Source organism: Syngnathus floridae, chromosome 18, assembly GCF_059516105.1.
Source record: "Syngnathus floridae isolate MCC-2025c chromosome 18, RoL_Sflo_1.0, whole genome shotgun sequence".
NCBI classification, from domain to species: domain Eukaryota; kingdom Metazoa; phylum Chordata; class Actinopteri; order Syngnathiformes; family Syngnathidae; genus Syngnathus; species Syngnathus floridae.
The window spans coordinates 512,529-537,482 of NC_142430.1; the positions used below are offsets into that span (position 1 = coordinate 512,529).

General features: G+C 48.8%; 1 long non-coding RNA gene across 1 annotated transcript; it reads left to right on the top strand.

The window, feature by feature from the left end:
• Positions 1-4,321: 4,321 nt before the first annotated feature.
• Positions 4,322-5,240, top strand: LOC148382126 (uncharacterized). The gene is made up of 3 exons (XR_015854237.1): positions 4,322-4,844; positions 4,929-4,999; positions 5,136-5,240. It is a non-coding gene; the product is annotated as an uncharacterized LOC148382126 (long non-coding RNA).
• The last annotated feature ends 19,714 nt before the right edge of the window (positions 5,241-24,954 follow it).

A 24,954-nucleotide genomic window follows, 5' to 3' on the forward strand; every position in this document is an offset into this window, starting at 1 on the left:
AATGCACCGAGGACGTCAGCACCACTAAGAATATCATCACCCGGGGCAACCAACGACCCTGGATGACTGAGGAGGTACGTCAAACGCTACGAGCGCGGAACTCTGCCTTCAAGTCTGGCGACAAGGAGACACTGAGGACAGCGAGAGCCAACTTGAACCGTGCCATCAGGATAGCGAAGCGAGACCGCAGTCGAAAATTTCAGGATCGTTTCCACGACGTCAAAAACATCAGGAGTATGTGGCAAGGCATACGGGCGATTACAGACTACAACTCACCCTCCCCCCCCCCGGTGGGTGTAGTTGATGCTGACTTTCTAAATGGTCTAAATAACTTCTTTGGGAGGTTCGAGGCACTAAACGGCACTCCAGCAGTTAAAACTGTCCCCCATCAGGAAGAGGAGGTACTCTGCCTTGACTCCGCCGATGTGTTGAAGACCCTGAGGAGAGTCAACCCCTGTAAGGCCCCTGGCCCCGACAACATTCCTGGGCGTGTGTTCAGGGAATGTGCAAGTCATCTGGCTGGGGTCATCACAGACATTTTTAACACCTCGCTGGGCCAAGCCACAGTGCCGGCGTGCTTTAAGACTGCCTCCATCATTCCGGTGCCGAAGAAACCTCAAATCACCTCATTTAATGATTACCGGCCTGTTGCACTGACTCCGGTTATGATGAAGTGCTTCGAAAGGCTGCTTAAAGGTCACATCGTTTCCAGACTCCCCCTATTATTTGACCCGTTCCAGTTTGCCGACCGGCAAAACCGCTCCACTCAGGACGCCATCTCCTCCGTTCTTCACCTGAGCCTGGCTCACCTGGAGGAGAAGAACACCCATGTGCGGAGGCTGTTCCTGGACTTCAGCTCAGCGTTTAACACCATCATCCCACAGCATCTGGTAGGAAAATTGGAACACCTGGGCTTCAACACCCCCCTTCGCAACTGGCTGCTAGACTTCCTCACCAACAGACCTCAGTCAGTCCGGGTCGGACAGAACACCTCTGATGTCATCACCCTCAGCACAGGCTCCCTTCAGGGCTGCGTCCTGAGCCCCCTGCTGTGCACCCTGATGACACACGACTGCGTCCTCAGGTTCACCACCAATCACATCGTGAAGTCAGCAGACGACACAACGGTGGTGGGGCTCATCAGAGACAACAACGACCTGGACTACAGAGAGGAGGTGGAGCAGCTGGTGGGCTGGTGCAGAGAAAACAGCCTGATCCTGAATGAGGAGAAGATGAAGGAGATCATCGTCGACTTCAGGAAAAAACAGCCTCACCACGCTCCACTGATCATCAACAGCTCAGCTGTGGAGGTGGTCAGCACCACCAAATTCCTGGGGGTCCACATCACAGAAGACCTCACCTGGACTATGAACACTACGGCACTGGTCAAGAGGGCACAGAAGCGCTTGTACTTCCTGCGGAGGATGAGGAGAGCCCACCTGCCCCCACCCATCATGAGGACGTTCTACAGGAGCACCATAGAGAGCATTCTGACAAGCTGTCTCTCTGTGTGGTGTGGAGGCTGCACCGCCTCCGATTGGAAGAACGTGAGGAGAGTGGTGAGGACAGCAGAGAGGATCATAGGGGCTCCTCTTCCCTCCATTCAGGACATTTCATCTCAGCGCTGCATGTCCCGTGCCCGTAACATCATCAATGACCCATCACACCCCCACCATGGACTGTTCTCCCTGCTGCCCTCTGGGAAGAGGTTTGCAGCATCCGCTGCAGGTCCACCAGGTTCTGCAACAGCTTTTTCCCTGCTGTCATCAGACTGTTGAACACTAGAACTGTTGAGCTCTAAACTGAACTCTGCATCACACATTCACAGAACTGTACTTTATGACACTACGGACCTCTATCTTGCACTATCTCGCACTACCAACTTTACTGAACTTGTATAAACCCTTTAAATAGAAGTTTAATACATGGTTTAGCATTCCTCTGCACACTCTTGAATACTGTTTTGCCTACTTGCACTATTGCATAATTATCACTGCTGCACTTTATACTTATTTTTAATATATATATATATATATATAGTATATATGTATATATATATATTTTCATAGGATATGTTACTTCTATTCAACTGCAATATCACTACTTTGTTGTAAGACGTATGCAACGGAATTTCGTTTTGTATGCACCATGTGCAGACAAGATGACAATAAAGTTTGTCTAAGTCTAAGTCATGTCAGGTCAGCTGTCTGGAGAGAGAGAGAAGTCAGGACCTGCGGGCGGAGCACCACCGTGCCACCGCCGCCATGACGGAACTCAAAAGCAAACTCCATGAGGAGAAGCAGAAAGAGTTAGCCATTACCAGGGAGACATTACTGCGGCAGCATGAAATGGAGCTGATGAGAGTGATCAAAATCAAAGATGGAGAGATCCAGCGACTGAATGCCTTGGTCCTCAGCCTGAGGGACGGCTCCATGGACAAGGTGATCCGCTCTATCCGTGTCTGACTATCCGCACGCCACGTCGGGCTTCGATGCGGCCGCTACCGTATTGTGTAGCTTGTCCCCAGTAAGCGTCGCGGCGCTCCGTTGCGGTCTCAACGGCCCGGTGTGGCGCAATGTCTGCTCAGGTGAGGAGGGGGGGCGCTTTGCTGGCGGAGGTGGAGGAGACGCGGCGGTGTCGGGAGACCGAGCGGTGTCGCCTCCACCAGGAGCGCGGAAGAAGCCCTGGCAGCGGCCCAGCAGGCCTGGCAGTCCCGAGCGGCCGAGCTCCGATCGGCTCATCACCAGCATCGGGAGGAGCTGAGCCGAACCAAGAGAGACTGCGAGAGGGAGATCCGCCGACTGGTAGGACTGATCAGATGCGCGGTGCGTGACTATGTTCCCAATTTCGTTGTATACCTGCAGTGCAATGACACCTAAGGCATTCTATTCTATTCTATTTCACAAGAAGAAAATGTCCGGTTGCTCGCTTCGCTTTTGTCACAGCAAAGGTGTTCTAGTCGATTCAAGAACAAAATTGGCCGGTTGCTCTCTTTGTTTTTGTCACAATTCTGGCAAATGAGTTTGCCCGCCTGCCTGAGCGCTCCCCGTTTGTACATCCAGACGGATGAGATCAAGCTGAAAGACAGAGCGGTTAGTGTTTTGGATGAAGCCCTGGGGCCGGCCACGTCCACCGCCTTCAGCTGCAGACTCAGGCTGCCGAGCAGCAGATCGCTGCCCTGAGGGATTCCCAAAGGGCGGGCCTAAACTACCCTGGAAGTGGGGTCAACGCCGCTACTAGCAATCCTCTTCATTGCGTAAGCCACCTCATCACACACTTGCAGTACGCATGACTTAGTTCGTTGCTGGAGGAAGGTAGCACAAAAACAGTTTTGAACTTTGAACGAGTGCTTGTGTGTGTGTGTGTTGCGGGGCGTTTTCAGTCTCAGGAGGATCGGGACACGCGACGGTTTCATCTGAAAATCGCTGAGCTCAGCGCAGTCATCAGGAAACTGGAGGATCGAAACGCCCTGCTTTCTGAAGAGCGCAATGAACTGGTAATTTATTGACGGCACGCTTGAAGGTTTGCGCTACGTTTGATGCGCGCCATCCAGCGAGGCACCCATTGCGCTTGCTTATTAGTTGAGCGGCGCGGCGAGTCGGTTGCCTGGTAGATGTCTTTTATTGGGAGCCAAAGCCACGATTCCGTTCAAACCGATGCAAAAGGAATGGATACGTTCTGGCCCGCGTGTTGTGCGTCTTTCACATCCCGCACTTCATGCTTGCAGCTAAAGCGACTGAGAGAAACAGAAAGCCAGTTTCTGCCACTCCTGTACAAAAACAAACGCCTGAGCAGGAAGAATGAAGAACTCTCGCTGGTGCTGTGTCGCCTTGAAAACAAAGTGCGCTTTGTCACCCAGGAGAACGAGGAGATGGCAAGCTTGGTAAGTCGACGCGGACAACGGCGGCGTGCCAACAGAGTCCACTGCATTTGTGTTCCACAGAGAAGGCCTAGTTCGCTCAATGACCTGGACCGCGGTTGCGGCCAGCAGGACGGTGAAATGGAGTTCCTTCAAGTTGTGGAGCAGCGGCACATCATCGACGACTTGTCCAAGGTCTTCAGGCAGGCGACTCGGTGCACGTACGGCAGCGCCGCGCTCGCTCGCTGTCGCCAGGAAACCTTTTCCGTCCAAAGCTTGGCCGGCGGCCGCCATCCAAAAAATTGGCCCCTTAAATTCCGACCTTTCAAGCAGGAGCATTGTGCGCACGCGTTTGAACACGCTTTAGACTTGTTTTGCCGTTTTCAGCAGCTCAAAGCTCCCGTTTTGTCAGCGCCTTTGCCACTCGCTGTGCGCTGAAAACGACGGACTTGCCCGGCTGCTCAGCCCGTCAACCATGAGCCGCGAGCGCGACGTCATTGTCCGTAGGCAGCTAGTGGCAAAATGCACCCTGTTAGAGTTGCGCTCGCTCCAACTTATTTTGCAAGAACCACACGGGAGACAAGTAAGTTCTTTTGGACACCTGCAGGTGGAGAGTCCATCCGTTGTACGAATGAAGTCTGACTCTCGGCTCCTGCACGAGCATTTTAATTAAGAGAAACAGGGTGGGTGTAAGAGTGGATTGAATAGAGGAAGCCCTTGACCTCTAGTCAAAACATAGCAAGGGGTGTTTTACGACTTTGTGTAGGAAGGGATAAGCGATAGGGATAAATAAGGGATAAATAATATTATTTATTACAGGTCGCAGTCAAAGTCAAAGCAACACAATGATACGATAAAGATAATCTGGAAAACCCTGACACACCCTGTAGTTGTCACTTTTGGAAAAGACGAGCGTCCCTCCAATCATCGCCGGTGACGTGTTTTTCAGGCTCTGGAGACAGGAGCTCATGTCAGAAATGTCATTGTGAGTCGCGTTTGTTTCTGCGCCGGAGCCGTTCGTTCCCTTTGCATCCAAAGAATCTCAAAGGCGGATTATTTGTGTCGACAGGAGAGAGATTTGCTGCTACGATACCGACGTCGAGAATCTCTGAGGAGGAACAAAGCGTGAGGTCCTGCAAGGTGAGTCTGTTTGTTTGCGGCTGCTTGGTGTTGCGCAAGATGAAATGGCCTTTTTCTCGCTATCGTTCCTCTCGTCGATTCATCGTGAGGTGTCGCTTCAGTTTGTTCAGAGAGATGTTTGCTTCCGCGCCCGCAGGTCATCGAAACATTTTACGGCTACGACGAAGACGTGTTGGTGGACTCGGACGGATCGTCCTTGTCTTTTCACACCGACAGAACCCCCGACACGGAACCCGAAGAGGTAGCCCGCCATTTCTGCCAGCGTATTGGCACCAAACATTCCTCTTCAGCCTGGAATCGGACTCGTCTTTGCGTCGCGGGTGCTTTGTCGCCGGTCTGACTGATTCTGGTACTAGTGCTGTGTTGCATTGGTGTGTGCATGAAGAGGCGGAGCTTCGCTACCGCCAGCTGACGCAAGAATATCAAGCGCTGCAACGAGCCTACGCTCTGCTAGCCCAGACCAGCGAAAGGGGACTACGACGCCGAGAAGGAGATCAAGGTGGCGCCCCTTCCCGCAACCCCCGGCCGGGTCGCAGCCTCCCCGTTCTCACCCAGCCTCGGGTGTTCTCTGGTCTGAAAGGAGGAGGAGGAGCCTCCCTCCTCCTCCTTTCAGACCAGAGAAAAGCTGATGGTAGAAATGGGTCACTATCAAAGCAGAGTAGCAGATCTGGAGTCAGCGCTGAAGCAACAAGGACAGGTAAGCTCATCAATGAGCACACCTTTTTCTCAGACAAAATAGCTACATTCTTCAGTCACTCATCCGTCTGGCATTACTGGACCAACCCCACCACCCCCCCCCCCCCCCCCCCGAACGTGGCTGGGAAAATGCGGAGAAAAGCAAATGTCATTTTCCAGTCAACCAAAGAATTTGTGGATGAAAATGACACAACATTCCAAAGCTGTCCACGCGTTTGTCTCTTCTAGAATGTCAAGTGGGTGGAGGAGAAGCAGCTGCTGCGTCAGAGCAATCAGCAGTTGGCCGAAAAGGTGACGGAAAGAAAGGCGCTGGGCGGAGTCGCTTGGCGTCACACCTGTCGGGAAGCCCCGCAGATGAGGTCTGACTGTCTTTTCAGGTCAGGCGGATGGAGGCGGAAGAAGCGCGTCTGAAAGAGCACATCCAGGATATCCGAGACCAAAACGAACTGCTTGAGTTCCGCATCCTGGAGCTGGAGGTGGGAAGACTCGCACAAGCGTGTTGAGGCCAGAGATGTGACGGACGGACGGACGGACGGACGGATGCATGCCTCTGCCTTTCAGGAGAGGGAGTGGCGCTCCCCCGTCTTGAAGTTTCTGCAAGTCCGTTTCCCAGACGGCCTCAGCCCTTTGCAGATCTACTGCGAGGCCGAGGGCGTGAGCGTAGGTAAGGCGTCCCTCGCAACCCTAACCTTAACCCGAGGTCCCAGAACACCTTACATTGCTCCTTGCGCCTTTCCCCCGGACATCGTCATCAGTGATCTGATGAAGAAGCTGGACATCCTGGGCTATAACGCCGTAAGTGTATGTCGAACTCCTTATGTTCGCACTCCACGAGACTCGGCGGCTCAAATGTGACTTTTGGAAGGCTTTGCGCTGAAAGAAGCTTGTTGACGCTGTGCCTTTGGGCTCTTGCAGAATCTCACCAACGAGGAGCAGGTGGTCGTGATTCACGCCAGGACCCTTCTCACCCTAGCCGAGAAGGTAACGCGCACGTCCACGCACGCTCTCGCATTCTGCTTATGTGACAGCAGCCTTTCCTCAGTGGTTAGAATACATCAAAGTGACCAAGTCAGCACTTCAACAGAAGATGTTGGACATTGAAAGTGAGAAGGTAGACAGACACGCGACATCAGCCAAGGGGAACTCCGGCAATGTGCCCCAACAATTCTGACCTTGAGCTGTGCTAGGATATGTTCTGCAAGCAGAAGGGCTACCTGGATGAAGAGTTGGACTTCAGGAAGTGTTCCATGGACCAGGCTCATAAGGTAAGCCGCCCTCAAATCTCCCGCCGGACCACTGATGGACGAGGATTGCGGCCCAGAGGATCCTGGAGCTGGAGGCCATGTTGTACGAGGCGCTACCGCAGCGGGACTGCCCCGCCACGGACGGCGAAAAAGCCAGCCACGCTGGCGTGAATGACGTGCTGACGGCGGATCAGAGAGAAGAGCTTAGGAGCGCCGTGGACCAATGGAAGCGAGCCCTGATGTGCGAGTTGAGGGAGCGCGACGCTTGCATCCTCCAAGAGAGAATGGATCTGCTGCACAGCGCGCAACAGGTAAGGGCCCAAAGCCAGCCCGGCACTTACTTGCACGCTTACTGGCTTTTGAATGCCACTTTCCATTTGTCCGTCCTAGAGGAACAAAGAGCTGAAAGAATTCATCGAAGCTCAGAAGAGACAAATCAAACAATTGGAGGAGAAGTTTCTGTTTCTCTTTCTATTCTTCTCCTTGGCCTTCATTCTGTGGCCCTAACACCAGCTGGTGAGTGAGCTCCAGCGGCACCGCACTCGACACCTCCGATACACCGCCAGCCGGTCTCAGACGTTGGCAGACGCTCCGATGCCAACGTATACCCCCCGCCACGGTGACAGAGGCACCGCGTCACACCGGCGCTCATCCAATCAGAAGGCAGGAAAAGCAAATTCACATGCAGGGCACTTTTGAACCAGAAGAGAGCGCCACAAAAAACGGTTGTTGCCCCAAACGCGCACTAAAAAGGGTCAGAATAACAAGAGTCCCACTGGCCAGCCGGGGCCACCCGTCCAGCTGTTTCTTCAGGGGGGAAAAAAATTGGAGTCACCGGTGAGTACATTTTGCATTTAGCTCTGCTTTTCTGCTTCTGTCTTCAAGTGTGTGGCATCCTGCGATCAAAGATTCAGCCAACCCCAAAGCGGTTGACCTCAACGTCCCACCACCATGCCTACCAGAGCAGGTGACGTGATGCTTTGGACATCCTTCCGTCTCAGATGCCCAAAAGTACTCTTTGCCACATCTGCGGCAATACGGTGTCTTTTCAAAGGTGCAAATAAATCCAGCGTGGGCGGAACACGCACGTCTTCGGTTTTTCCCGCTTTGTTTGTGTGACAGCTGTTGTGAAAATTTTATACAAATAAAGTTGTATAGTACAGGTTTGGCCAAGCCGCAACTCCCGAACCGCATGCGGCTCTTTTATGTTCATATCAACATTTGTGTGTGTGTGTGTGTGTGGGGGGGGGGGGGGGGGGTTGTGCGTGTTGGCTTCACTTGAGTTCAATTTGGTATTTTGGTCAAAAGCGCATGTGGTGAAATTCCACAAAGTAGGATGGGCAAACACATTTCTTTAAACTATGAGTGTCAATTGGGCTCTCGAAATGGCAGACGTCGTGGTCACGTGACGCAGACAAGACGTCAATGGACGTGGGCAGAGTTAACTTGTTTAAAAGGGAGTAGGCAGAAGAAATATTTAATTTATTTAAATCTATTTTGAGTGCACACCATTATGCCAATGCATAACAACTGTAAATCTACTAAACAAAACAGCGGTTGCTATATGACATCTGCCACGTCGTGGTCACGTGACATACGTGACGTCGATGGGCGTAACTTTCGCCGGAATTCAAATCCGCGGGGAGAGTTAACTTGTTTAAAAGAGAGTGGGCAGAAGAATTATTTAATTTATTTAAATCTATTTGGTGTGTGCGCCATTATGTCAATGCATAACAACTGTAAGTCTACTAAACAAAACAGCGGTTGCTATTTGACGTCTGCCACGTCGTGGTCACGTGACGCGGACGTGACGTCGACGCCTACTTTACATCCCACCGATCACAGGACTCCTCGGCTGCATAACCGTGCCCCCTTCCCAACCAATCGGATTTGCTATACGCGAAAACGACGCCAATGGAAAGAGCTTCCGCCCAAATTTAAATCCGTGGGCGTGGCTCGCAGCAGGAAGTAGGAAAATGGCGGCGATGTTGACAAAGACACAGCGGATGGTAACATACGACTAACAAGAGAAATATTTTTATTTTCTGCTTGCAACTGGACCGTCCAGAGCGTACACGGTAAGTACAACTCATCGTTTTTAAAAAGAAGTACTTTTGTTGCCCTGAAAAGCGAGTGAGCGTGGCGTTTGTGGGGGACGTCGAATTTCGACGATTCTTTCTGGTCAACGGTTGTAAATGATTGTGTTGATTAAAAAAGAAAACTTGATGTAACTCTACTTTTAACTGCCGTTTCAGATAGATTTGGAATTGCATCACATCCAATTTTGCCTAGAGCGTACACGGTAAGTAACACTCGTTGTGTTTAAGGAGATTTACGTTTGTAATAGCAGAAGTGTAGCCGCGTTGCGTTGTACGTGTGAATGTTGGTCCGGGCGAAATGTTAATGTTTAATTTCATTCCTTTAGGTTCCACGGTGTTTGTTGGCTGCAAGTTTTCCACTGCAAGAAGAGGCTCATATCATTGACCAGGAGCGAGCTACAATGGTGAGTAGCCATAACATTTATGTTAAACACTTCCTATTTCATGTCTAACAGTACTTGATTTAACAAATAACCATAAATAAATACAGTGTGGGCACTGAAGTTAACATATGTGATTATACTGCCTAATCTGTCACCGAGTAGATTGTTGCAAAGTAATATAAGATCCAAAGTTGTAATTCAGAATAGTTTTCAAAAGAAGGCCATTAGAATTATATACAAGTCTGATTACCCTGAACAAGCTATTAATTAAATCACAAATTCTTCAATTCAAAGATTTGGTAGATTATCAGACAAATAATGTCTAACAGTAATTGATTTAACACATCACGATAAGTAGATTGAGTGTGGGCACTCTCAAGTTAACATATGTGATTATACTGCCTAATCTGTTACAGAGTATGTTGTTGCCAAGTAATGTAGAATAGATCCAAAGTAGTAATCCAGAATAGTTTTGAAGAGGCCATTAGAATGATAAACAAATCTGATTACCTTGAACATAATAACAAGCTAAGTGTTTAATATGTCCTATGAAGTCAAAATTGGGCACCATCATGTGGTGAAATTTGGAATTGCATCACATCCAATTTTGCCTGGGAACAAACAGATTACATAAATCTTAGTTTTGAATAAGCCACTCCTTCTCAAACAAGTAAACTCTGCCCATTTTGCGCAGTAGATGTTCTGTTAATATCTAGTATTTATACAAAGTCATAATTTAAATTGCTTTCAACCTTCATTCATCGGTTCAACCAACATTACTCGCTCTTATTACCAACTTGTATTGATTTAACTAAGCGTTTAATACTTCCTATCAGGTCTCAAATCGAGATTTGGCAAAATACAATTTCAGCAAATCCAATTTTGCCAGGGAACAAAAATAGATTAAATAAACTAAATAAGTCCTCTTCCCATTAAATAAATCAGAAAAGTCTGTCTTGTAACCAGTCCTCTTCAAACAAGTAAAGTCTGCCCATTTTGTGCCGTAGATTTTGTGTCTATGCCTAGTATTTAAACAAAATCATAATTTAAACGACTTCTTTCCTTCATTCACTTTGGAAATTTGGAATTGCAGCAAATCGAATTTTGGCAGGGAACAAAAATAGATCAATTAAACTAAATAAGTCTTCTTCCCATTAAATAAATTAAAAAAGTCTGTCTTGTAACCAGTCCTTTTCAAACAAGTAAAGTCTGCCCATTTTGTGCCGTCGATTTTGTGTTAATGCCTAGTATTTATACAAAATCATAATTTAAAGGACTTCATTCCTTCATTCACTTTGGAAATTTGGAATTGCAGCACATCAAATTTTGCCTGGGAAGAAAAGTAGATTAAATAAATTTAATAAGTCTTACTACTTCCCATTAAATAAATTAAATACGTCTTACTTGTTCCCACTCCTTTTCAAAACAGTAGTTTAAAACGAGGGCCCTTCACTCAATCTTTAACCTCAACCCCGCACGTTGTGTTGTATCTGTGAATGTTGGTTGTGGCCAAATGATAGTTTTCTTTCATTCGTTTAGGTTCCAAGAAAACTTGATGTAACTCTACTTTTAACTGCCGTTTCAGATAAGCGGGTATTACGTCGCAGTCAAATGCCGCGGATATGACGTAATTGCCCGAACCTCCGCCAAAATTCAAATCTGTTGGCGCGATGGCCGTGAGCCACTGAGCAGCGACGATTATCAACAGAAATATCTTTATTTTCTGCTTGCAACTGGACCGTCTAGAGCGTACACGGTAAGTAACACTCATTGTGTTTAAGGAGATTTACGTTTGTAATAGCAGAAGTGTAGCCGCGTTGCGTTGTACGTGTGAAAATTGGTCGAGGCGAAATGTTAATGTTTAATTTCATTCCTTTAGGTTCCACGGTGTTTGTTGGCTGCAAGTTTTCCACTGCAAGAAGAGGCTCGTATCATTGACCAGGAGCGAGCTACAATGGTGAGTAGCCATAACATTTATGTTAAACACTTCCTATTTCATGTCTAACAGTACTTGATTTAACAAATAACCATAAATAAATACAGTGTGGGCACTGAAGTTAACATATGTGATTATACTGCCTAATCTGTCACGGAGTAGATTGTTGCAAAGTAATATAAGATCCAAAGTTGTAATTCAGAATAGTTTTCAAAAGAAGGCCATTAGAATTATATACAAGTCTGATTACCCTTAACATAACAACAAGCTATTAATTAAATCACAAATTCTTCAATTCAAAGATTTGGTAGATTATCAGACAAATAATGTCTAACAGTAATTGATTTAACACATCACGATAAGTAGATTGAGTGTGGGCACTCTCAAGTTAACAGATATGATTATACTGCCTAATCTGTTACAGAGTATGTTGTTGCCAAGTAATGTAGAATAGATCCAAAGTAGTAATCCAGAATAGTTTTGAAGAGGCCATTAGAATAATAAACAAATCTGATTACCTTGAACATAATAACAAGCTAAGTGTTTAATATGTCCTATGAAGTCAAAATTGGGCACCATCATGTGGTGAAATTTGGAATTGCATCACATCCAATTTTGCCTGGGAACAAACAGATTAAATAAATCTTAGTTTTGAATAAGCCACTCCTTCTCAAACAAGTAAACTCTGCCCATTTCGCGCAGTAGATGTTCTGTTAATATCTAGTATTTATACAAAGTCATAATTTAAATTGCTTTCAACCTTCATTCATCGGTTCAACCAACATTACTCGCTCTTATTACCAACTTGTATTGATTTAACTAAGCGTTTAATACTTCCTATCAGGTCTCAAGGCAAGATTTGGCAAAATACAATTTCAGCAAATCCAATTTTGCCAGGGAACAAAAATAGATTAAATAAACTAAATAAGTCTTCTTCCCATTAAATAAATCAGAAAAGTCTGTCTTGTAACCAGTCCTCTTCAAACAAGTAAAGTCTGCCCATTTTGTGCCATAGATTTTGTGTCTATGCCTAGTATTTAAACAAAATCATAATTTAAACGACTTCTTTCCTTCATTCACTTTGGAAATTTGGAATTGCAGCAAATCGAATTTTGCCAGGGAACAAAAATAGATCAATTAAACTAAATAAGTCTTCTTCCCATTAAATAAATTAAAAAAGTCTGTCTTGTAACCAGTCCTTTTCAAACAAGTAAAGTCTGCCCATTTTGTGCCGTCGATTTTGTGTTAATGCCTAGTATTTATACAAAATCATAATTTAAAGGACTTCATTCCTTCATTCACTTTGGAAATTTGGAATTGCAGCACATCAAATTTTGCCTGGGAAGAAAAGTAGATTAAATAAATTTAATAAGTCTTACTACTTCCCATTAAATAAATTAAATACGTCTTACTTGTTCCCACTCCTTTACAAAAAAGTAGTTTAAAACGAGGTCCCTTCACTCAACCTTTAGCCCTATTTATTCACCTTCTAGGCGAAGTGTTAAAGGCTAAGTGTTAAAGGCTAAGTGTTAAAGGCTAAGTGTTAGAGGCTAAGTGCCAGAGGCGAGGCGCCAGAGGCGAGTTTTTGTGGGCTGAAGTTTTAGTGGGGTTAGTGTGAATACAATCCAAAAGAATACAACAGAATACAATACAATAGAATATAATACATAGATTAAATTCAATAGCTCTTACTACTTCCCATTAAATAAATTAAATACGTCTTACTTGTTCCCAATCCTTTTCAAAAAAGTAGTTTAAAACGAGGGCCCTTCACTCAACCTTTAACCTCAACCCCGCACGTCACATTGTGTTGTATCTGTGAATGTTGGTTGTGGCCAAATGATAGTTTTCTTTCATTCGTTTAGGTTCCACGGTGTTTGTTGGCTATGTTTTCCACTGTCAGAAGGATGAAAATACAAAGTACAACGCTTGGACGTGGGCGAAGACGTCACCGGTGAGTCCTTCCTTCCTATTTATTTACCTTCTAGATGCTAGAGGCTAAGTGTTAGAGGCTAAGTGTTAGAGGCTAAGTGTTAAACACAATACGAACAACACAACGATACTGCACTGAACAACACGATACCGCACTGAGAAACACGATACCGCACTGAACAACACGATACCGCACTGAACAACACCATGCCGCACTGAACACCATGCCACACTGAACAACACCATCCCGCACTGAACAACACCATGCCGCACTAAACAACACCATGCCGCACTGAACAACACCATGCCTCACTGAACGACACCATGCCGCACTGAAAGACACCATGCCGCACTGAACGACACCATGCCGCACTGAAAGACACCATCCCGCACTGAACACCATGCCGCACTGAACAACACCATCCTGCACTGAACAACACCATCCCGCACTGAACAACACCATGCCGCACTGAACAACATTATGCCGCACTGAACATTATGCCGCACTGAACAACACCATGCCGCACTGAACAACACCATGCCGCACTGAACAACATTATGCCGCACTGAACAACACCATGCCGCACTGAACAACACCATGCCGCACTGAACAACACCATGCCGCACTGAACAACATTATGCCGCACTGAACAACACCATGCCGCACTGAACAACACCATCCTGCACTGAACAACACCATTCCGCATTGAACACCATGCCGCACTGAACAACACCATCCCGCACTGAACAACACCATCCCGCACTGAACAACACCATGCCGCACTGAACAACATTATGCCGCACTGAACAACATTATGCCGCACTGAACAACACCATGCCGCACTGAACAACACCATGCCACACTGAACAACACCATGCCGCACTGAACAACATTATAACGCACTGAACAACACCATCCCGCACTGAACAACACCATGCCGCACTAAACAACATTATGCCGCACTGAACAACATTATGCCGAAATGAACAACACCATGCCGCACTGAACAACACCATGCCGCACTGAACAACACCATCCTGCACTGAACAACACCATCCCGCACTGAACAACACCATGCCGCACTGAACAACACCATGCCGCACTGAACAACACCATGCCGCAATGAACAACACCATCCCGCACTGAACAACATTATGCCGCACTGAACAACATTATGCCGCACTGAACAACATTATGCCGCACTGAACAACACCATGCCGCACTGAACAACACCATCCTGCACTGAACAACACCATCCCGCACTGAACAACACCATGCCGCACTGAACAACACCATGCCGCACTGAACAACACCATGCCGCAATGAACAACACCATCCCGCACTGAACAACATTATGCCGCACTGAACAACATTATGCCGCACTGAACAACATTATGCCGCACTGAACAACACCATGCCGCACTGAACAACACCATCCTGCACTGAACAACACCATCCCGCACTGAACAACACCATGCCGCACTGAACAACATTATGGCGCACTGAACAACATTGTGCCGCACTGAACAACACCATGCCGCACTGAACAACACCATGCCGCACTGAACAACACCATGCCGCAATGAACAACACCATCCCGCACTGAACAACACCATGCCGCACTGAGCAACACCATGCCGCACTGAACAACACCATCCTGCACTGAACAACACCATGCCGCACTGAACAACACCATTCCGCACTGAACAACACCATGCCGCACTGAACAACATTACGCTGCACTGAACAACACCATGCCGCACTGAACAACACCATGCCGCACTGAATAACACCATGCCGCATTGAACAACACCATGCCGCATTGAACAACACCATGCCGCACTGAACAACACCATCCTGCACTGAACAACACCATGCCGCATTGAACAACACCATGCCGCACTGAACAACACCATCCTGCACTGAACAACACCATCCCGCACTGAACAACACCATCCCGCATTGAACAACACCATCCTGCACTGAACAACACCATGCCCCACTGAACAACACCATGCCGCACTGAACAACACCATTCCGCACTGAACAACACCATGCCGCACTGAACAACACCATCCTGCACTGAACAACACCATCCCGCACTGAACAACACCATGCCGCATTGAACAACACCATCCTGCACTGAACAACACCATGCCGCACTGAACAACACCATGCTGCACTGAACAACATTATGCCGCACTGAACAACACGATCCCGCATTGAACAACACCATCCCGCAGTGAACAACACCATGCCGCATTGAACAACACCATGCCGCACTGAACAACACCATGCTGCACTGAACAACATTATGCTGCACTGAACAACACGATCCTGCATTGAACAACACCATGCCGCACTGAACAACACCATCCTGCACTGAACAACACCATGCCGCACTGAACAACACCATGCCGCACTGAACAACATTATGCCGCACTGAAAAACACCATGCCGCACTGAACAACACCATCCCGCACTGAACAACACCATGCCGCATTGAACAACACCATGCCGCACTGAACAACACCATGCTGCACTGAACAACATTATGCTGCACTGAACAACACGATCCTGCATTGAACAACACCATGCCGCACTGAACAACACCATCCTGCACTGAACAACACCATCCTGCACTGAACAACACCACCCCGCACTGAACAACACGATCCCGCATTGAACAACACCATCCCGCACTGAACAACACCATGCCGCACTGAACAACACCATTCCGCACTGAACAACACCATGCCGCACTGAACAACACCATGCCGCACTGAACAACACCATGCCGCACTGAACAACACCATGCCGCACTGAACAACATTATGCCGCACTGAACAACACCATGCCGCACTGAACAACACCATCCCGCACTGAACAACACCATGCAGCATTGAACAACACCATGCCGCACTGAACAACACCATCCTGCACTGAACAACACCATCCCGCACTAAACAACACCATGCCGCACTGAACAACATTATGGCGCACTGGACAACATTATGCCGCACTGAACAACACCATGCCGCACTGAACAACACCATGCCGCACTGAACAACACCATGCCGCACTGAACAACACCATGCCGCACTGAACAACATTATGCCGCACTGAACAACACCATGCCGCACTGAACAACACCATGCCGCACTGAACAACACGATCCCGCATTGAACAACACCATCCTGCACTGAACAACACCATGCCGCACTGAACAACACCATGCCGCACTGAACAACACCATTCCGCACTGAACAACACCATGCCGCACTGAACAACACCATCCTGCACTGAACAACACCATCCCGCACTGAACAACACCATGCCGCATTGAACAACACCATGCCGCACTGAACAACACCATCCTGCACTGTTCAACACCATGCCGCACTGAACAACACCATGCCGCACTGAACAACACCATGCCGCACTGAACAACATTATGCCGCACTGAACAACATTATGCCGCACTAAACAACATTATGTCGCACTGAACAACACCATGCCGCACTGAACAACACCATGCTGCACTGAACAACATTATGCCGCACTGAACAACACGATCCCGCATTGAACAACACCATCCCGCAGTGAACAACACCATGCCGCATTGAACAACACCATGCCGCACTGAACAACACCATGCTGCACTGAACAACATTATGCTGCACTGAACAACACGATCCTGCATTGAACAACACCATGCCGCACTGAACAACACCATCCTGCACTGAACAACACCTTTCCACACTGAACAACACCATGCCGCACTGAACAACATTATGCCGCACTGAACAACACCATGCCGCACTGAACAACACCATGCCGCACTGAACAACACCATGCCGCACTGAACAACACCATGCCGCAATGAACAACACCATCCCGCACTGAACAACACCATGCCGCATTGAACAACACCATGCCGCACTGAACAACACCATCCCGCACTGAACAACACCACCCCGCACTGAACAACACGATCCCGCATTGAACAACACCATCCCGGACTGAACAACACCATGCCGCACTGAACAACACCATTCCGCACTGAACAACACCATGCCGCACTGAACAACACCATGCCGCACTGAACAACACCATGCCGCACTGAACAACACCATGCCGCACTGAACAACATTATGCCGCACTGAACAACACCATGCCGCACTGAACAACACCATCCCGCACTGAACAACACCATGCCGCATTGAACAACACCATGCCGCACTGAACAACACCATCCTGCACTGAACAACACCATCCCGCACTGAACAACACCATGCCGCACTGAACAACATTATGGCGCACTGAACAACATTATGCCGCACTGAACAACACCATGCCGCACTGAACAACACCATGCCGCACTGAACAACACCATGCCGCACTGAACAACATTATGCCGCACTGAACAACATTATGCCGCACTGAACAACACCATGCCGCACTGAACAACACCATGCCGCACTGAACAACACCATGCCGCACTGAACAACACGACGTCGCACTGAACAACACGACGCCGCACAGAACAACACGACGCCGCACAGAATAACACAATACCGCACAGAACAACACAATACCGCACAAACAGTTTTAGATAATATTACGTCGCAGTCATGTGACGCGGACATGACGTCAATAGGCGGAACTCACGGCAAAATTATAATCCGTGGGCGTGGCTTGCAACAGGAAGTAGGAAAGCGGCAGTTCTGGCAAACAAGACACAGCTGTTAGTAACACGATGACTAACAAGGCAAATATTTTTGTTTTCAGCTTGCAACTTGACCGTCTAGAGCGTACAAGGTAATTACAACTGTTTTTTTTTAGCCCTGAAAAGCGAGGGAGTGTGGCGTTTGGGAGGAATGTCGAACTCGGCGTCTGCTTCCAGCCACAGACGCCAAATTTCGACGATTATTTCGACTGGTCAACGGTTGTAAATTATTGCGTTGACTAAAAACTTTATTTAACTCTACTCTTAACTTTGCCGTTTCAGATATGCGGGTATTACACCGCGGAAATGACGTCAATAGGCTGAACTCTCGCCAAAATTCAAATCTGTGGGCGCAATGGCCTTGAGCGAGACACCGGATACAAACACGACGATTATCAACAGAAATATCTTTATTTTCCGCTTGCAAGTGGACCGTCTAGAGCGTACACGGTAAGTACAACTCATTGTGTTTGAAAAGATTTACGTTTGTGTAGTTTGCGTTGCGTTGTATCTGTGAATGTTGGTTGAGGCTAAATGTTAATGTTTAATTTCATTCCTTTAGGTTCCACGGTGTTTGTTGGCTGTATGTTTTCCACTGCAAGAAGAGGCTCGTATCATTGACCAGCAGGAGCTACAATGGTGAGTACCCCTTTCGTCTTCCATTTATGTTAAACACTTCCTATTTCATGTCTAACAGTACTCGATTTAACAAATAACCATAAATAAATACAGTGTGGGCAGTCACGTTAACATATGTGATTATCCTGCCTAATATGTTTATCACAAATATGTCACTAATCACTAATATGTTTATTTGTTTATCACAACACCTTTGGACCTTCAGCAATCGATTATTTACCTTCATCTACATAGAGACAGAACGATGGTGTCTTAAACATCTCATTCATTTCACCAAATAACTTCACGCAGGTGGATAACGGCCGTCTCGGTCACGCTATGTTGCGTGATGCAGTTTTGAAGAACCAAATGCATTTATTCAATGAATAAGTCAAGCTAGTTCTATGTTTATGATGTTGTAAGTTACGGTACCGATTGAAGTTGAGTTCGAAGCCAGTGGAAAACAGCGCTGCGTTTGTGCTCTCCAGGTACAAATGTTGTGATCTCTGACTGACGACCGGGCGAGACTCGAGTAAGAGATGTCCAAACGAGCTCCGGCAGGGCGGGCCAAGGCGGAGCGAACGGACGCCCTTCAGGCCGCCAATGACGAGCTGAGAACCAAACTGATGGACGTCCAGTTAGAACTTCAGCAGGAGAAGAACAAGGTGAAAACCTCAACAGACAGACACTGCCTGCCTCCCTGCCTGCCTCCCTGCCTGCCTCCCTGCCTGCCTCCCTCCCTCCCAGTTTTCCCGATGTAGATTAGACATGCGTGTGCCATGACTGTGTCAGCCTACATCAACAAATGCACCGAGGACGTCAGCACCACTAAGAATATCATCACCCGGGGCAACCAACGACCCTGGATGACTGAGGAGGTACGTCAAACGCTACGAGCGCGGAACTCTGCCTTCAAGTCTGGCGACAAGGAGACACTGAGGACAGCGAGAGCCAACTTGAACCGTGCCATCAGGATAGCGAAGCGAGACCGCAGTCGAAAATTTCAGGATCGTTTCCACGACGTCAAAAACATCAGGAGTATGTGGCAAGGCATACGGGCGATTACAGACTACAACTCACCCTCCCCCCCCCCGGTGGGTGTAGTTGATGCTGACTTTCTAAATGGTCTAAATAACTTCTTTGGGAGGTTCGAGGCACTAAACGGCACTCCAGCAGTTAAAACTGTCCCCCATCAGGAAGAGGAGGTACTCTGCCTTGACTCCGCCGATGTGTTGAAGACCCTGAGGAGAGTCAACCCCTGTAAGGCCCCTGGCCCCGACAACATTCCTGGGCGTGTGTTCAGGGAATGTGCAAGTCATCTGGCTGGGGTCATCACAGACATTTTTAACACCTCGCTGGGCCAAGCCACAGTGCCGGCGTGCTTTAAGACTGCCTCCATCATTCCGGTGCCGAAGAAACCTCAAATCACCTCATTTAATGATTACCGGCCTGTTGCACTGACTCCGGTTATGATGAAGTGCTTCGAAAGGCTGCTTAAAGGTCACATCGTTTCCAGACTCCCCCTATTATTTGACCCGTTCCAGTTTGCCGACCGGCAAAACCGCTCCACTCAGGACGCCATCTCCTCCGTTCTTCACCTGAGCCTGGCTCACCTGGAGGAGAAGAACACCCATGTGCGGAGGCTGTTCCTGGACTTCAGCTCAGCGTTTAACACCATCATCCCACAGCATCTGGTAGGAAAATTGGAACACCTGGGCTTCAACACCCCCCTTCGCAACTGGCTGCTAGACTTCCTCACCAACAGACCTCAGTCAGTCCGGGTCGGACAGAACACCTCTGATGTCATCACCCTCAGCACAGGCTCCCTTCAGGGCTGCGTCCTGAGCCCCCTGCTGTGCACCCTGATGACACACGACTGCGTCCTCAGGTTCACCACCAATCACATCGTGAAGTCAGCAGACGACACAACGGTGGTGGGGCTCATCAGAGACAACAACGACCTGGACTACAGAGAGGAGGTGGAGCAGCTGGTGGGCTGGTGCAGAGAAAACAGCCTGATCCTGAATGAGGAGAAGATGAAGGAGATCATCGTCGACTTCAGGAAAAAACAGCCTCACCACGCTCCACTGATCATCAACAGCTCAGCTGTGGAGGTGGTCAGCACCACCAAATTCCTGGGGGTCCACATCACAGAAGACCTCACCTGGACTATGAACACTACGGCACTGGTCAAGAGGGCACAGAAGCGCTTGTACTTCCTGCGGAGGATGAGGAGAGCCCACCTGCCCCCACCCATCATGAGGACGTTCTACAGGAGCACCATAGAGAGCATTCTGACAAGCTGTCTCTCTGTGTGGTGTGGAGGTTGCACCGCCTCCGATTGGAAGAACGTGAGGAGAGTGGTGAGGACAGCAGAGAGGATCATAGGGGCTCCTCTTCCCTCCATTCAGGACATTTCATCTCAGCGCTGCATGTCCCGTGCCCGTAACATCATCAATGACCCATCACACCCCCACCATGGACTGTTCTCCCTGCTGCCCTCTGGGAAGAGGTTTGCAGCATCCGCTGCAGGTCCACCAGGTTCTGCAACAGCTTTTTCCCTGCTGTCATCAGACTGTTGAACACTAGAACTGTTGAGCTCTAAACTGAACTCTGCATCACACATTCACAGAACTGTACTTTATGACACTACGGACCTCTATCTTGCACTATCTCGCACTACCAACTTTACTGAACTTGTATAAACCCTTTAAATAGAAGTTTAATACATGGTTTAGCATTCCTCTGCACACTCTTGAATACTGTTTTGCCTACTTGCACTATTGCATAATTATCACTGCTGCACTTTATACTTATTTTTAATATATATATATATATATATAGTATATATGTATATATATATATTTTCATAGGATATGTTACTTCTATTCAACTGCAATATCACTACATTGTTGTAAGACGTATGCAACGGAATTTCGTTTTGTATGCACCATGTGCAGACAAGATGACAATAAAGTTTGTCTAAGTCTAAGTCATGTCAGGTCAGCTGTCTGGAGAGAGAGAGAAGTCAGGACCTGCGGGCGGAGCACCACCGTGCCACCGCCGCCATGACGGAACTCAAAAGCAAACTCCATGAGGAGAAGCAGAAAGAGTTAGCCATTACCAGGGAGACATTACTGCGGCAGCATGAAATGGAGCTGATGAGAGTGATCAAAATCAAAGATGGAGAGATCCAGCGACTGAATGCCTTGGTCCTCAGCCTGAGGGACGGCTCCATGGACAAGGTGATCCGCTCTATCCGTGTCTGACTATCCGCACGCCACGTCGGGCTTCGATGCGGCCGCTACCGTATTGTGTAGCTTGTCCCCAGTAAGCGTCGCGGCGCTCCGTTGCGGTCTCAACGGCCCGGTGTGGCGCAATGTCTGCTCAGGTGAGGAGGGGGGGCGCTTTGCTGGCGGAGGTGGAGGAGACGCGGCGGTGTCGGGAGACCGAGCGGTGTCGCCTCCACCAGGAGCGCGGAAGAAGCCCTGGCAGCGGCCCAGCAGGCCTGGCAGTCCCGAGCGGCCGAGCTCCGATCGGCTCATCACCAGCATCGGGAGGAGCTGAGCCGAACCAAGAGAGACTGCGAGAGGGAGATCCGCCGACTGGTAGGACTGATCAGATGCGCGGTGCGTGGCTATGTTCCCAATTTCGTTGTATACCTGCAGTGCAATGACACCTAAGGCATTCTATTCTATTCTATTTCACAAGAAGAAAATGTCCGGTTGCTCGCTTCGCTTTTGTCACAGCAAAGGTGTTCTAGTCGATTCCAGAAAAAAATTGGCCGGTTGCTCTCTTTGTTTTTGTCACAATTCTGGCAAATGAGTTTGCCCGCCTGCCTGAGCGCTCCCCGTTTGTACATCCAGACGGATGAGATCAAGCTGAAAGACAGAGCGGTTAGTGTTTTGGATGAAGCCCTGGGGCCGGCCACGTCCACCGCCTTCAGCTGCAGACTCAGGCTGCCGAGCAGCAGATCGCTGCCCTGAGGGATTCCCAAAGGGCGGGCCTAAACTACCCTGGAAGTGGGGTCAACGCCGCTACTAGCAATCCTCTTCATTGCGTAAGCCACCTCATCACACACTTGCAGTACGCATGACTTAGTTCGTTGCTGGATGAAGGTAGCACAAAAACAGTTTTGAACTTTGAACGAGTGCTTGTGTGTGTGTGTTGCGGGGCGTTTTCAGTCTCAGGAGGATCGGGACACGCGACGGTTTCATCTGAAAATCGCTGAGCTCAGCGCAGTCATCAGGAAACTGGAGGATCGAAACGCCCTGCTTTCTGAAGAGCGCAATGAACTGGTAATTTATTGACGGCACGCTTGAAGGTTTGCGCTACGTTTGATGCGCGCCATCCAGCGAGGCACCCATTGCGCTTGCTTATTAGTTGAGCGGCGCGGCGAGTCGGTTGCCTGGTAGATGTCTTTTATTGGGAGCCAAAGCCACGATTCCGTTCAAACCGATGCAAAAGGAATGGATACGTTCTGGCCCGCGTGTTGTGCGTCTTTCACATCCCGCACTTCATGCTTGCAGCTAAAGCGACTGAGAGAAACAGAAAGCCAGTTTCTGCCACTCCTGTACAAAAACAAACGCCTGAGCAGGAAGAATGAAGAACTCTCGCTGGTGCTGTGTCGCCTTGAAAACAAAGTGCGCTTTGTCACCCAGGAGAACGAGGAGATGGCAAGCTTGGTAAGTCGACGCGGACAACGGCGGCGTGCCAACAGAGTCCACTGCATTTGTGTTCCACAGAGAAGGCCTAGTTCGCTCAATGACCTGGACCGCGGTTGCGGCCAGCAGGACGGTGAAATGGAGTTCCTTCAAGTTGTGGAGCAGCGGCACATCATCGACGACTTGTCCAAGGTCTTCAGGCAGGCGACTCGGTGCACGTACGGCAGCGCCGCGCTCGCTCGCTGTCGCCAGGAAACCTTTTCCGTCCAAAGCTTGGCCGGCGGCCGCCATCCAAAAAATTGGCCCCTTAAATTCCGACCTTTCAAGCAGGAGCATTGTGCGCACGCGTTTGAACACGCTTTAGACTTGTTTTGCCGTTTTCAGCAGCTCAAAGCTCCCGTTTTGTCAGCGCCTTTGCCACTCGCTGTGCGCTGAAAACGACGGACTTGCCCGGCTGCTCAGCCCGTCAACCATGAGCCGCGAGCGCGACGTCATTGTCCGTAGGCAGCTAGTGGCAAAATGCACCCTGTTAGAGTTGCGCTCGCTCCAACTTATTTTGCAAGAACCACACGGGAGACAAGTAAGTTCTTTTGGACACCTGCAGGTGGAGAGTCCATCCGTTGTACGAATGAAGTCTGACTCTCGGCTCCTGCACGAGCATTTTAATTAAGAGAAACAGGGTGGGTGTAAGAGTGGATTGAATAGAGGAAGCCCTTGACCTCTAGTCAAAACATAGCAAGGGGTGTTTTACGACTTTGTGTAGGAAGGGATAAGCGATAGGGATAAATAAGGGATAAATAATATTATTTATTACAGGTCGCAGTCAAAGTCAAAGCAACACAATGATACGATAAAGATAATCTGGAAAACCCTGACACACCCTGTAGTTGTCACTTTTGGAAAAGACGAGCGTCCCTCCAATCATCGCCGGTGACGTGTTTTTCAGGCTCTGGAGACAGGAGCTCATGTCAGAAATGTCATTGTGAGTCGCGTTTGTTTCTGCGCCGGAGCCGTTCGTTCCCTTTGCATCCAAAGAATCTCAAAGGCGGATTATTTGTGTCGACAGGAGAGAGATTTGCTGCTACGATACCGACGTCGAGAATCTCTGAGGAGGAACAAAGCGTGAGGTCCTGCAAGGTGAGTCTGTTTGTTTGCGGCTGCTTGGTGTTGCGCAAGATGAAATGGCCTTTTTCTCGCTATCGTTCCTCTCGTCGATTCATCGTGAGGTGTCGCTTCAGTTTGTTCAGAGAGATGTTTGCTTCCGCGCCCGCAGGTCATCGAAACATTTTACGGCTACGACGAAGACGTGTTGGTGGACTCGGACGGATCGTCCTTGTCTTTTCACACCGACAGAACCCCCGACACGGAACCCGAAGAGGTAGCCCGCCATTTCTGCCAGCGTATTGGCACCAAACATTCCTCTTCAGCCTGGAATCGGACTCGTCTTTGCGTCGCGGGTGCTTTGTCGCCGGTCTGACTGATTCTGGTACTAGTGCTGTGTTGCATTGGTGTGTGCATGAAGAGGCGGAGCTTCGCTACCGCCAGCTGACGCAAGAATATCAAGCGCTGCAACGAGCCTACGCTCTGCTAGCCCAGACCAGCGAAAGGGGACTACGACGCCGAGAAGGAGATCAAGGTGGCGCCCCTTCCCGC